Consider the following 15,513-nt stretch of genomic DNA (forward strand, 5'->3'; position numbering starts at 1 on the left):
CCATTCTTTCTGGAGAAGTGAATTAAAAAACGTGTAAAAAGTGTCAAAGTTCAGAAATAAATGTAATTAAATAAATGTAGCTTGACTTGAACTGACACAAACTATAACATGAGTCACGGAGGAGAGGCCAAATCGGCCATTGCTAGAGAATATTAGGAGTGTTTGTCTTGGGAAAGGCCAAGTCGGCCTCTGCTGGGTTTTCTTGTGTTAAACCACCACCAATTACTCTAACTGGACCAATCCAGAATACGAAAAATCGTTCTCTAAAGCTTGACTTTTTAGCTTGTTTACCAATTTATTCTTGTCCTCGCTTAACCTTCCTGACTGACTGCAGGAGATTCCGGTCAAAAAAATTTTGATAGCCTTGAAAAGTCATGCTTTCTTTGGGATCTTTGATGATTCTGGTTGCGTCGTCTGCAGGGTGACATCCAGGGGTTAATTTGAGCCGGAACTTACCGGAACAAGATCCGGCACCTCTTGATTTGGACCTCCCTGTGTTCCGGGACTTATTTGGGCAGATCCGGCACCTCTCGTGCATATAAAATAATAATGCTAATATAAAAATGTTGGAGGGGAAAGAAGGAGAGGAGTTGTTGATGGGTTTCTCCACTTAATTGTGGCAACAATAAGAAAACAATAAACAAAATAATAGCGGACTGCCGCCACATTCGACCGCGAACTTTTGCTTCTCGCTCGTCTCCCCCTGGCTTCCTACTAGTCACAGCTCTCCAGTCCCCGTGTCTCTGAAATGGATCTAGCATAGTCTTAATTTGAGCTTTTTCTTGACAAAGGTATCGAACACACATGACATGCCGACAACTTTGCTTCTTTATTAACACATGGACCTAACAGTACTAACACAGCTTCGGGCTCTCGGCAGGCTGTGCTTCTCTATCGCACTCCCGCATCACGTGACCAAAACAACAGTAACGTTGCATGCACTTCAGGGTGCCTCAGAAAACATTATATCAGAATATTACAGATAGTTACGGACATTACAGTATAAAATAAAATAATAATATGCATAAATTCATATACACAACAAATCCCAAGAATTGCATGTTGTTTTTAAAAATTTAACGTCATTTGAAAGAGTTGGAGATTTGTTGATGCATTGAAAAGCTGGACCAACAAATCACAACACTGACATCTAAAAAAAAAAAAAAAAAAAAAAAAAAATAGAACTTGAAATTTGCGGCATCTTGGGAGCAAGCAGCCAGGATCAAACGGTATTTCAACATGCCAAAAAGACCGTTGCATTTACTGTATTTTTTCAAAAAGAAGGAAGATGGTTCAAAACGAGTCAGAAAAGCACATAGAAAAAGAAAGAAAAAAAGGAAAGTCCCACAGCATGGCAAGTGGGCATTTGCGTTTTGTTTTCAGCACCGTTTTCTGCATATGTTCTGGGACCCGTCCCCGTGCCATCATCCCTGCGCTGTCCTATGTACTTTGCGTTCCGGCACCTTATGATTTACAAATTAAGCACTGGTGACATCTCAGTGATGGTTGACATGGTCTGAGTCTTGTGGTGTAGTTGGTCAACCGTTGCTGCATATAGGAGACATTTCCACAATATCTTCCATACTTGTGGAAGTAGAGCTCCCGCAGAGACATCGCTCTAGTTGCTGAAAGAATTTGTTCCGACTTTTTCCAAGATATTGCCAAGACCTGTTGGAGACTTCTAAAATGTATCCACAATGTTTGGAAGAAATCGAACAAATCTCATGTCATGAAGCTGTCTCTATGATCAGAGGAGACTTATTACTAGGGGTGTGACAAAATATCAAAATGGTGATATATCGTGATACATTGTATCCCAAAAGGTTATCGACTGCAAAGTAACGAGATATCGTTTTAAAAAGGTGTCAATGTCTAAAAAAATATATATATATAAAAAGGAACGAACAAGTTGCTACCAAAATCTTATATACCATAATAGTGTCTCAGTTAACTCTAAGGCTGCATTGACGGTGCATGACGCTGAATCCATTTAGACATTCGTTCATTTGAAACCAGAGCATTCACAGTCATTCTGTCCGATTTTCAGGGCATTTACAGGTGTTTGAGTTTGAGTCACTGCCTTTTCATTTGGGTGATTCCCAGGTCACTTCCTGTTCTGTAACTCAAAATAAATAGGAAGTGACCCATAAAATACCCCCAAATCAACAGGAAGTAACTGAAAATCAACAGGTAAATGACCTTAAATTGCCCAAAATCACCTCATTGCCTGGCATTGGCTGACACTGACGGCCATAGACGTTCAATCCGTTTGAAGTGGGAGGGATGGCAGCGAATGAACGAATGTTCATTCGCTGCCACCCTCCCAGTTCAAATGGATTGGATGTCTACTAGTGATAAACTCATTCCAATTCACAGCTGAAGCTTGTTTTTCTGTTTATTAGTTGTTTGTAGAATATTCCAGAATGATTTCCTGACCAATGTATCGATAATCGTTGAATCGCCCTATCGTCAGATCATCGTTATCGTGAGCTTTGTATCGCAAATCGTATCGTGAGGTACCAAGAGGTTGCCACTCCTACTTATTACCAACTAGTTTTCAGACCAATGAGATCAGCAGTAAGTCAATATGGAATCGTCCAGGTCCTGAAGCAGGAAAGCAGCCCAAGACTTTCACATTTCTACCACCTTCACTATTGACAGATTATTTCCTCCTAAGGAATTAGGGTTTTGATTCTGATCAATAACTCAATTTTGGAGTCATCTGTCCGAAGATAAGGTCTCTAGTGTGTCAAGTGTTCTCAGGAAAACTCAAAACGAGTAAAGTTTGCACTCGCAAAAAAGGCCGTAAACTTGATTGCCGAATAGATCAGAACCAAATGAAGCATTCCTTTAACATAAGGGTTGTCACGGATGCTTCCTCAAGGCTCTTCTGGACTTTGATATGCGTCACAAGTGTACTTCTTCTAAAAGTCAGCAATTAATTCAAACGTCTGATTGAGTTTCAAGTGAAGGGCCGTGCAGTTCAACTTGTTCCTGAGCAGAGAATCAAAAATTAAACAAATAATCCTGATGAATTTAAAGCTTCCGGCCAGGATGTTCCAATCACCGTAATGATGCTCTTTTTAATTGATTGATTGATCGACCGCCACGTATATGTGTCACTAGTGACCTAACCAAACGCTGTAAGACAAATCTTCTGGGACGGTGTGTCGGTGAATTTTGGTTCTGTTCTGATGATGGCTTTCGTTAAGCATGTGGCCACCAGTCGAATGAGTTTAGGCGGGTTGGCTCCTCTGAGCACAATTTGGGCTGCCAACAAGTTGCCAACCGGAGGTCTCGCAGGCCAGCGGCCCTTCTGATTCATGCGGCTATCAGTCGACTGCGATCTGAATCAATCAGGAGAAATGAATTATTTTAAGCGCAATGTGGCCTCTTGTCCCGCCCGCTTCCCTCTGGCCCCCTGCGCATGTGCCTCAGAGCCCCTCACTAATGAGTGTCAACATGGAGGGCTGTGGCACTTTGACTGCAGACACCTCGCCTGACAAACGCAGGGCTTCAGTCAACACCGATCATGCCGACGGACGCCAGCCAAAGTGACAACGCGGCCGCTGCCTCATTTGCTCTGCAGCTTTCCCTCTACAAGTTTCTTCATCAAAGACGTTTGCTTTCACGCCGTCTTCCCGATAGATATTGACGAGTCGTACAGAAGCCACTAGTGTTATATGATTGAGATAGATCTTAGTTTAGACCACATTTTGAAGGTCTTGACAGTATATTAGACTTGATTCTGGCTTTTAGTCTTGACTTTGACTAATCTTGATCTAGACTTGGTCTCATATTTCTGGTTTCCCACGTTTTGGTCTTGTTTTGGTCATCCTTCAAACTGGACTCTAGGTCTTTGTCCTGACCTAGACCTACAGTGGTATGAAAAGTATCTGAACCTTTTGGAATTTCTCACATTTCTCCATAAAATAACCATCAAATCTGATCTTAGTTAAAATCACACAGATGAAAAAAAAAGTGTTTTAACTAAAAGCACCCAAACATTTATAGGTTTTCATATTTTAATGAGGATAGCATGCAAACAGTGACAGAAGGGGGGAAAGTAAATAAGTGAACATTCTGCCTAAGGAGACCTGAAGAGCAATTGAACCCAATTTTTACCAAACAATTTAAGTCAGGTGTCTGCCCAATCACTGATGAGTGGTTTAAATCTGCCCTGCCCACTATAAAACACACACCTGGTAAGAATTGTCCTGATGAGAAGCATTGTCTGATGTGCTAGGTCAAAGGAGCTGTCTGAAGACCTGCTATCAAGGATTGTTGATTTGTATAAAGCTGGGAAAGGATACGAAACCATCTCTAAAAGTCTGGATGTTCATCAATCGACAGTCAGAGAAGTTGTCTACAAATGGAGAGAGTTTGGCACTGTTGCTTCTCTCCCAAGGAGTGGCCGTCCACCAAAGATGAAGCCAAGAGTTCAGCGCAGAATACTCAGGTAGGTAAAAAAAGAACCCTAGAGTGTCTGCTAAAGACTTACAGAAATCACTGGCACAGTCCAATATCTCTGTGTACACATTGACTATATGTAAAACTATGACCAAGAATGGTGTTCATAGGAGGACTCCACGGAGGAAGCCACTGCTGTCCCAAAAAAACATTGTTGCTTATTCAATGTTCGCAAAAAGGCATTTGGACACTCCACAGAAGTTTTGGCAAAATATTTTGTGAACTGATGAAACCAAAGTTGAATTGTTTGGGAGTAACACACAACGTCGTGTGTGGAGGAAAAATGGAACAGCTCACCAACATCAACACCTCATCCCCACCAAGCATAGTAAGCATCATAATTTTGGGGCTGTTTTGCTGCCTCAGGGCCTGAACAACTTGCAATCATTAATGGAAGAATGAATTCAAAAGTTTATCAGGATGTTTTGCAGGAAAGCCTTAGGCCCGTCTGTCAGACAGTTGAAGCTAAAAAGAGGATGGCTGCTGCAACATGACTACATGAGCCAAAAAACAGAAATAAATCAACTTCAGAATGGTTTCAGAAGAACAATATACACCCTCTGGAGTGGCCAAGTAAAAGTCCAGACTTGAACCCCATTGAGATGCTGTGCCATGACCTAAAGACAGCAATTCATGCTAGTCATCCCAGGATACATCCCAGGAATCTGACTGGACTACAGCACTTTTGTAGAGAAGAATGGGCCAAGATTAGTCCTGATTGATGTGCCAGAGTGATCTGCAGCTACAGGAAGCGTCTGGTTGAAGTTATTGCTGCCAAAGGGGGGAGGGGGGGGGGTCACAATATTAAATGTGACGGTTCACTTATTTTTCCCTTTTTGTCATTATTTGTATACTATCCTCATTAAAATAAGAAAACCTATAAATGTTTGGGTGGTTTTAGCAAAGATCAGTTCACATTTGATGGTGATTTTATACAGAAATGTGAAAAAAATCCAAAAAGTCTTAAGTTTAACTTTGTGGTGATTTCTGGTTTCTGGCATATTTTGGTCTGATCTCAATTATGGTTTTGAGTAAAACAGTCGCCCTAGTTCTCTGAAATTTGTTATCACTGTCTGCGACCTCACTCCCTTGATCCTTGAAGACCTTTCAACAACTTGGATTTTCTCTGCAGAAATAAAAACATGTCTAACAAGTTTCCAGAGTGTGAGGTATTGACACCAGGTACAAACGTTATAGACACAAGCTTCAGAGAGAGTAATGGGGCTAGGTTATGACATGACACCAGGTATTGATTGACATAAGGACTGACACCTACTAACACAATAAGGTACTGACACAAGGTACGGCTATTGTATTTGCTACTGAAAGCTTTGAAAATTTACCGCTGACATTCCTTTTTTTCACATTTGTGTGATTCCTGTTCATTTTCTTGTAAATGTGGCGGCTGTACTGGACACTAACCCAGACAGCCGGCAGGCAAACGGCGGCAGGTGAGGCGACGGAATGTGGGAATGTCGGAACCAGAGCGACGGCTAGTTTTGGCGGAGGGAGCGGCAGCTCTCCTGTTTCAGTGAGAGTGGCGGGATAAGGAGGCAGAGTTACACAGAGTCGTGATGGCGGTAGTGGTACTGGGAAGGATACGGGGTCCGAGGCATTTTGGTTTGGTGCCAGCGGAGTCAGCTCGCTGGCTGGCCACATTCCAGGAGATCAACGCTGTGGTTTTTCCTTTCACCTCCAACCTACTTCCAGCCAAGTATGATGTATGACTTGAATTTTTTTTTGTCCAAAATGAAACTTAAAACGTTGAAGAAATTGTTCTACTAGTATATGTCCACAGCGAAAAAGTTTTAGAACCATGGTGTAAATGTCATCGTCGTGATGGCTCGATGCATGTGTAAGCACTCGCGTCCACGCGGCCCGTCTGTCAGCTCGGGTTAACCTGACGCCGAGAGGCCGCACCCCCGGGGGGTGCCCGGGCCTCCCAGGCGGCCTGCCTCTCATCAGCGGCATTAGGCCGGCTGCGTGTGATGGCTGCCGACCGCCGGCGCCGCAGCGGCCACCGTCGCCGTGATGCCTGGTTCATTTCCTGCCAGGAGCAGCGCTCATTCTCCCGCTGTGAAATAGTAAGTGGCGCTGGCAAAGATAGCGCTAATTTGTGCCTGGCTTCATCAGACAACACCCTGTTAAAACGCCCCGCCACTCTGAGTCATGCATCAACCACTAGATGGACACGGGAAGATGACCGGGAAAGGATTTTAACTTCCGGATATCAGGCGACGTTGCGGATAAAAGTAAAAATCCCAAACCAAAGACTGTGTTCGCCAAAAATATTTAGCATGTTTGCTAACCGAGTAGCGAGTGACAACTGCTGTATTGTAAGGGAAATCTAGACGAGACCTAGTTTCTTTGGTTTTACTCCCAATCAAGTCTGTCCTAAAGTCATCCAAATTATGCCATTTCTTTACAGTCTACAGTAATTTCCTGAGTGGCTATGTAGATCAACAAACCATCAACATAAAAATCTAGAGTTCCGGAATTTTGGGTGGTAGGAGCCCCCCCATCCACAAGAACAACAATGGAAAAACCTTGAAAATGTGAAGTGACAAAGGCTGCCCTTTGTGTGGCAATTGACATGGCAGCGGGCTGACACGGCGCACCCTCTAGGGGCTGATCTTCCAGTCGGGATCAAATGCCCAAACTAGGTCAGGGGGCGGAGACACACGGCTGAGGTAGAGGTGGATTCAAGGGGTGGGGTGCCAAGTATTTTTATTTTATTTTTTTTAAATGTCACATTATTTAAAAACTACACATTTGCCATATATTATCAATTGTCAACATTTTCAAGTTCGTCATGGACCATGGTCTTCACAACTTTAATAGTATGGTGTGAGCAATGGACTAGGGCTGCAGCTATTGAATATTTTAGTAATCGAGGAATCGACTGAAAATTCTATTGATTGAGTAATTGGATAAAACATTTTTTTTAGGTAAAGAGCAATTATAAACATACATGAGAAAAATACATTTAATCCAATATTGAACCATTTTCAGTCAATCAATGTCTTTATTTTCGATGTACATTGTTGAAAACAGCCAAGAATTGCATCTAAGATGTGACTAGAAAAAAAAATTCACTGCATTCGCTCAAAAAACTTCTGGCAGCATTACTCATATTAGGTGAATACTGAACAGACACACTTACTGCATGATGAACTGACAGGAGAGGTGAATTATTAGCTTCCTCTGTGACTAACGGTACGCGCGAAGGTTCGCCTACCGCTGTCGCGACAGGCTTGCCTGCTTAAGAGAGCGGCCAGCAGTTTCTTGTCTTTGTCGCTTTATTGCGCGCATTTCACTCGCTATCCGAGCGCGTTAAGGCTTCTTGTGAGGGAAAAAAGTTGGAACAGCATTTGATTTTAGTCTCTACTTATATCCAGCTGCTCCGGTGAGCTCTTTCATAAGTTGTCGTTGAATAAAACCTCGAACGTGGAAGGAGAAAATGGCGAGAACAAAGCCTTGGGCCTTTGGGAAGTTTTGCCAGTCTACAGGCATTTTTCCCAAACCTTTCTCCTCTTCTTGTCAACAAGAAATCTGTGGACACTCACGTCACTCCCCTTGTTTCCATGTGACTGGAAATTGCATCCAAAAGCAGCACATCGGGGCATTTTACTTAGCGAGTTTAGGCAGCAATACACAGTTGTTGTACACAATTGGAAACGTCCCAATTACATCATCACTCCGAGTCCGCAAAACACGACGCCAACTATCGGTCAAAATATGTACTAGATATTAGGGTTGTTCCGATCATGTTTTTTTGCTCCCGAGCCGATCCCGATCGTTTTAGTTTAAGCATCTGCCGATCCCGATATTTCCCGATCCGATTGCTTTTTTTTTGTGCTCCCGATTCAATTCCAATCATTCCAGATAATTTTTCCCGATCATATACATTTTGGCAATGCATTAAGAAAAAAATGAATAAAATGAATGAATGAAAAACGAATATATACATTCAACATACAGTACATAAGTACTGTATTTATTTATTATGACAATAAATCCTCAAGATGGCATTTACATTATTAACATTCTTTCTGTGAGAGGGATCCACAGATAGAAAGACTTGTGACTTTGTATATTGTGACTAAATATTGCCATCTAGTGTATTTGTTGAGCTTTCAGTAAATGATACTGCAGCCATGCCCCAATGCATGATGGGAAGTGGAACCATGATGGAAGGTAAAACCATGACTGTGCGTCGTGCTACCAATGGATATATCTTCTCTGCTTTGGGAAATAACTTAAGATGTTAAGACAAAAATCAATTGCCACCTTGCTTCCCCACATTGCTTCCCATGATATTTCTAATCATAGGGAGAGGGAATGCAAGGTTTTAGCCAATTGAAGAAAGGCTCCAAAGGCTGCCAAAATTCACTCTACTCATTTTGCGCTGCCTTTTATCTCTCTATATAGTTAAAACGGCGTCATTACAGATTGAGTGCGACAATGAGTGAGAGGGTCGCGCAGCGCATATATTAATAGCGTTAAATGTTTTAACGTGACACATTTTTTAATAAATTAATTGCCGCCATTATCGGGATATTTTTGATAACCCTACCTTAAGCCTAAATTAAAAACCGGATGAGTGTAACATATTATGTCTGTAACGTTAAATACAATTAGAAAACAATTTAATTGAAATTAGGGCTGTCAAACGATTAAAATTTTTAATCGAGTTAATTACAGCTTAAAAATTAATTAATCGTAATTAATCGCAATTCAAACCATCTATAAAATATGCCATATTTTTCTGTAAATTATATATATATATTCTGTAAAATAAATTGTTGGAATGGAAAGATAAGACACAAGATGGATATATACATTCAACATACGGTACATAAGGACTGTAGTGGGCATTTCACTCTGCTGTCATTTAAATCTGTCTATGCTGTCCTCACTCCGAAGCGTCTACTTTTTCCAAAGCTAGACAGCTAGTGAACGACGCCTTAATAATCAGTCTTCTTCCTTTTTCATCTGATTTATTAACAAAATAGCCTCAAACCATTGTCCTCTTTAGACCGTCGTAAAACTACAAAAAAAAAGTACACAAGCATTGCATTAGCAACAACGTTAGCTTAGCACGCTATACAGGTTCACTAAACATAAAAAGCGTCTCATACAAAAAATATAACATTTCGCTTACTAACATAATATGTACATTCTTTACAACAACCATACTTACGGACAAATCTTGTCCAAGGATCATATAAGCACAACATTACAACGTAGGCGTCAGCCCGAGACGTCGTGCAGCCATATTGAACTGGCAAGACAACAATAAACCATGTCGCAAAGCGACCACAAGAGTTCGCTGTTAGACAGCACAAAAAGCCTTGCTGTAAAACTTACCAAAAGGCAGAATACTGTCTGATCGGGACATGTGCGTTAATTGCGTCAAATATTTTAACGTGATTAATTTAAAAAATTAATTGCCGCGCGTTAACGGGATAATTTTGACAGCCCTAATTAAAATATATATATATATTAAAAAAAGGCATAGCCGATATTTTTTTGCGAGTCCGATACTTTGAAATGACGTGATTGGACATCTCTACTAAATATTATAAAATATTGCCATTGATTCAACATTTTATGTGTCTCTAACAACATATTTTAGTACAAGAGAACAATTGTGGTTTATTAGAGCCTACATGTCTTTAAGATTGAGGATCCCTTTAAATTACCCAAATAGTCACTTGCCCTCTAAAGGGTAAAACTCATTTTACGCTATTTCACTTACAAAACAAGAAAAACAATCAAGGCAACAACTGAGGAAGGCGGTTCGGGCAGGTTTCTCTTCACCCCCCCTCAACGCCTCTGGCCCTGGTTCATCACAAGCTGACCCTTCCATTTAATTAATTAAAATTAGCATCTGTCCCCTTGGCATTGACTTGTTACGTCAGATGGAATCAGCCTCGGTATCCTCGGACCCTCGGGGAGCAACGGGCCTAACGAGGCCCGAGATCCTAATTAGACGACCAGAGGAGGAGAGGTGATCGGAGGAGGCCCGCGTGAAAGAATGGACAAGAAGTGCAGGAAGGGGAGTCCCGCTGGGCTGGAACCCCCGGAGGTAGAGAGGGATATTTATACGTGGCGCACATAAATATATTGTTGAGCCGTCACGTTCAAATCAACAGCTAAAAGTCTCTCAAAAGGATGAATGAATCATCCACTTAGCATTAGCGTGGACCGCGTCGGTAGGCCTTGTGGGTGGAACCGGGTACAGGAAGTGACATCAATCACAGGTGTCTCGGTGCAATCTGCCGGTGCGGCTTCCTAACCTGCTTCCCAGGCGGAGACGCGCGGCGGCCCGTCACGAGCGACCAGTCGATGCGAGCGGACAGGATGTGGGCAGAAACTCGCTCGCGTGGATGTCACCGAAACGACGGGCGACGCGGGCTGACGTGTGTGTGTGAGATGTTGAAGCTTTGTGAAAGTCCTGCGAGGAGCAGAAGGCGCGTTAGAGCCTGAAACGCAATGGAGCCTCAAACGTGTTCAAGCTTGAAACACGCGTACGTATGCGTGAGAGTCTATCATTCAGGATTAGCTCTCGCAACAAAAGTAAAATGCACTCATGAATAAGACTTTTTATTTTCATATATACTTGGGCTGTCAAACGATTAAAATTTCTAATCGAGTTAATTACAGCTTAAAAATTAATTAATCGTAATTAATCGCAATTAATCGCAATTCAAACCATCTATAAAATATGCCATATTTTTCTGTAAATTATACATATATTCTGTAAAATAAATCGTTGGAATGGAAAGATAAGACACAAGATGGATATATACATTCAACATACGGTACATAAGGACTGTAGTGGGCATTTCACTCTACCGTCATTTAAATCTGTCTATGCTGTCCTCACTCCGAAGCGTCTACTTTTTCCAAAGCTAGACAGCTAGTGAACGACGCCTTAATAATTCTTCTTCCTTTTTCATCTGATTTATTAATAAAATGGCCTCAAACCATTGTCCTCTTTTGACCGTCGTAAACCTACAAAATAAAAGTAAACAAGCATTGCATTAGCAACAACGTTAGCTTAGCACGCTATACAGGTTCACTAAACATAAACAAAAAGCGTCTCATACAAAAAATATAACATTTCGCTTACTAACATAATATGTACATTCTTTACAACAACCATACTTACGGACAAATCTTGTCCAAGGATCATATAAGCACAACATTATCAGCCCGAGACATCGTGCAGCCATAATGAACTGGTAAGAAAACAATAAACCATGTCGCAAAGTGACCACAAGAGTTCGCTGTTGGACAGCATAAAAAGCCTTGCTGTAAAACTTACCAAAAGGCAGATTACTTTCTGAGCGGGACATGTGCGTTAATTGCGTCAAATATTTTAACGTGATTAATTTAAAAAATTAATTACCGCGCGTTAACGCGATAATTTTGACAGCCCTAATATATACATTTCTGAAACACGATCACACATACTTTAACACTCTCATATTCAAGGGCTTAGGTTTGGTCTCAAAATTGGTAGGTACGATTAAACAGCATAACATTAATAAAACCAAACATATTGGATGAACGGGGGTCGGGGCTACATTTCTCACCAATATGAACCTAATTAATTGATAGGCTAAATGATTAACGCAAAGTACCGGTACATCTGTATTGACATGTACTAACTTTCACACCTACGGGAACGTCTAACGTCTTAATCTGATCATTTTTGTTAAATCTAGTCGTTTTGTTTTGAGTGTTAAAGGCTAGTTAACAGATGACTGTGTCACATTCTTCCACTTAAAATATTACTATTTGTTCATTTCATTTTTCACCTAAATCAAGAAAACATTGCTTTCAAATGATGTTTTGAACAATATTCTCGAATTAAGAACATTTCTGACAAACAATTTTTTTCTTTTAAGATTAAATGTTAGGGCTTTCAAACGATTTTAAAAATTTTATCGAGTTAATTACAGCTTAAAAATTGTAATTAATCGCAATTCAAACCATCTATAAAATATGCCATATTTTTCTGTAAGTTATTGTTGGAATGGAAAGATAAGACACAAGACGGATATATACATTCAACATACTGTACATAAGTACTGAATTTGTTTATTATAACAATAAATCAACAAGATAGCATTAACATTAACATTCTGTTAAAGCGATCCATGGATAGAAAGACTTGTAGTTCTTAAAGGATAAATGTTAGTACAAGTTATAGAAATTTTATATAAAACCCCTCAATGTTTTCGTTTTAATAAAATTTGTAAAATTTTCAATCAAAAAATAAACTAGTAGCTCGCCATTGTTGATGTCAATAATTACACAATGCTCATGGTGCTGAAACCCATAAAATCAGTCGCACCCAAGCGCCAGCAGAGGGTGACACAACACCAAAAAACACAAGTGCCAAGTGGACATGACATTGTGCTGTCATTTGAATCTGTTTGAGCGGGGCATGTGCGTCAATTGCGTCAAATATTTTAACGTGATTAATTTAAAAAATTAATTACCGCCCGTTAACGCGATAATTTTGACAGCCCTATTAAATATACAAACTTTTTGCTCAAAATAAGTCTGTTAAGCTTATTTTCAGCTAGCTATTCTTTCAAGAAATCTGAGTAAAATTGACTTTAAGCACTGTAGCAGTGGCAAAATTAGTGGTGTGTTCCCCACGTCCACAACATTGACGTCTTTTTACATTACTTACAGTGGCTGCTGCTGGCGGGAAAAATATCCCTCGTCTTCGAAGGGGGCGGTAGAGGCGGCTGTCGGGCTGTGAAGACGTGTGTGTGTGTGTGTGTGGGGGGGGGTCAAGTCATCAGCCAATCAAACGTGTGTGAGTGAAAAAAAATGGACTGGCACATTCAGCGAGTGAAAAGGGGTCAATGCATGTCTGAACATAATGAAAGTACTGTAATTCACTTAATAAGGGTAGGATCAATTCTATCCTTACAACATATAGGAAGACGATCTAAATTACCTATATAACTTAAATCATTATATGACGCAAATACGTTTGCTTAAATGTCGGTGGGGATAATTAAAGCATCCTGAAAAACTGGTAGTGTTATGTCCCTACCGTCCCTATGCAAACCTACGCCCTTGCTCATATTACAACTGTAAAATTTGTATTTATTTATTTACATAACTAAAACACGCATTCTTCTGCCATTTTGCTCCCTACTGAAATAAACCCATACAACTTTAGTCTCACATAATAACTGAAAAACGCTCTCACACACTACCAAAACACTTTAAATGCACATTACCGAGTTTTTTTCTGACTACTGAAACCTTCTGGAACACACAATTGAACGATGCACTTCCACACATGAAAACTGAAAACTCTCACATTCATACCGGAAACGCTCTCATACACTACCATTTGGTATCTAAGGCCAAGTTCATACTGCAGGTCTTGATGCACAATTTCGATTTTTTTTTTGTTATATCTGGTTTTACGGCGTGCCCATTCAGACTGCTTTTGTCCATTGAGCCCCTTCAAGTATTACGCATGGGCACTAATTCAAAGTCTGACACGAGATGAGCAAACTGACAAGCATGCGCAGAAGCATTAAAACAAATACCGTAATTTCCCGAATATAACGCGCACATTTTTTCCCCAAAAATCAACTTGTAAAATCATGGTGCGCATTATAAACGGGTACAGGGATGGAGACAAAAATATAAATATATTATATACAGTGCCCTCCATAATTATTAGCACCCCTGAAAAAATGTGTTTTTTAGCTTCTAATATATATTTTTTAATTCAAATAATATGGGACCTTAATGGGAAAAAAAAGAGAAAAATCCAACCTTCAATACAAATGCATTCATTCAGTGGGGAAAAAATTGATATCAAATAATGTGTGTCACAATTATTAGCACCCCTGGTGTTAATACTTTGTTCAACCCCCTTTTGCCAACAAAACAAGGTCTGGGGACTGAGATGACCATGGGAGGAGCTTGATTTTGTGTCTGGTGAACCATTTCTGTGTAGATTTGGCCATGTGTTTAGGGTCATTGTCTTTGCTGAAAGACCCAGTGACGACCCATCTTCAGCTTTCGGGCAGAGGGCAACAGATTTTGATTTAAAATGTCCTGGTATTTCAAAGCATTCATGATACCATGCACCCTAACAAGGTTCCCAAAGATGACACAAAACCCATCGAATTCGGACCAGAACAACACATGAAACATCACCCGTCAAAAGAGCATGAGTGGCTTCGAGTGGAGAAAAAACATTGTTACCTCTAACTGGTATAATGGAGTCATGTGGATATTGTTGCGACCATGTGTCATTTGTGAAACTGAGACAGCCACTGTCAGCATCTCTTGCAAAAATGAAGTCAATATGAAGAATAAAGAGGAAAAATGTAACGACTAGTGCAGCCCGAAGTAGCAGAGTAAGATTAGTGTTTGTTTTTCGCAAATCTACTCAAGTAAAATTAAAAACCATAGCGTGGTTAACCCTTGAGAGTCGAAGGACGCGCCGGCGCGTCCTCAGCACACGTCGTCTTTGAAGCGCCCTCACGTTTTAATTACGTCACCCACATGCCGTTGGATGGTCTCGTTTTAAAGTGCGGAAGTTGCGGTTTACTCTCGTTATTATTTGAAGTCAATTGACCAACTAAATCGTGAGATATAGTCATTTAAGTTTTATAGTTTTATTGTCCTCTCAAAAAAACATTAAAACGCTGCATGGATCATTTGTTTATGTCTATATTTCCATCATTTCTTGTCCTTTTTCAAAACGGAAGCTCCATGAAAAAAACACAAATCAAACGAACCCTTTCGAAGTCACAGTGGAAGCACAAAATGCGTTTTTTTTATAAATATAACTGCCGTGCAGGTTCCACCGAACGAGAGGGAGGAGTGTTCTGAAGCAGCGAGGTGGCGAGCGACGGCCGTTTGGATCGAGCAGCGACTTTGAGAATGAACGGAAAACTAACTTTAGCGCAAGCAATTGTGCTTTTTGATCAACTTGAGGAAGAGGATAGTCCAAATTCGTCATCATCGTCTTCTTCGGAAGAG

This window comes from Corythoichthys intestinalis, chromosome 21 (assembly GCF_030265065.1).
Source record: "Corythoichthys intestinalis isolate RoL2023-P3 chromosome 21, ASM3026506v1, whole genome shotgun sequence".
NCBI classification, from domain to species: Eukaryota; Metazoa; Chordata; class Actinopteri; order Syngnathiformes; family Syngnathidae; genus Corythoichthys; species Corythoichthys intestinalis.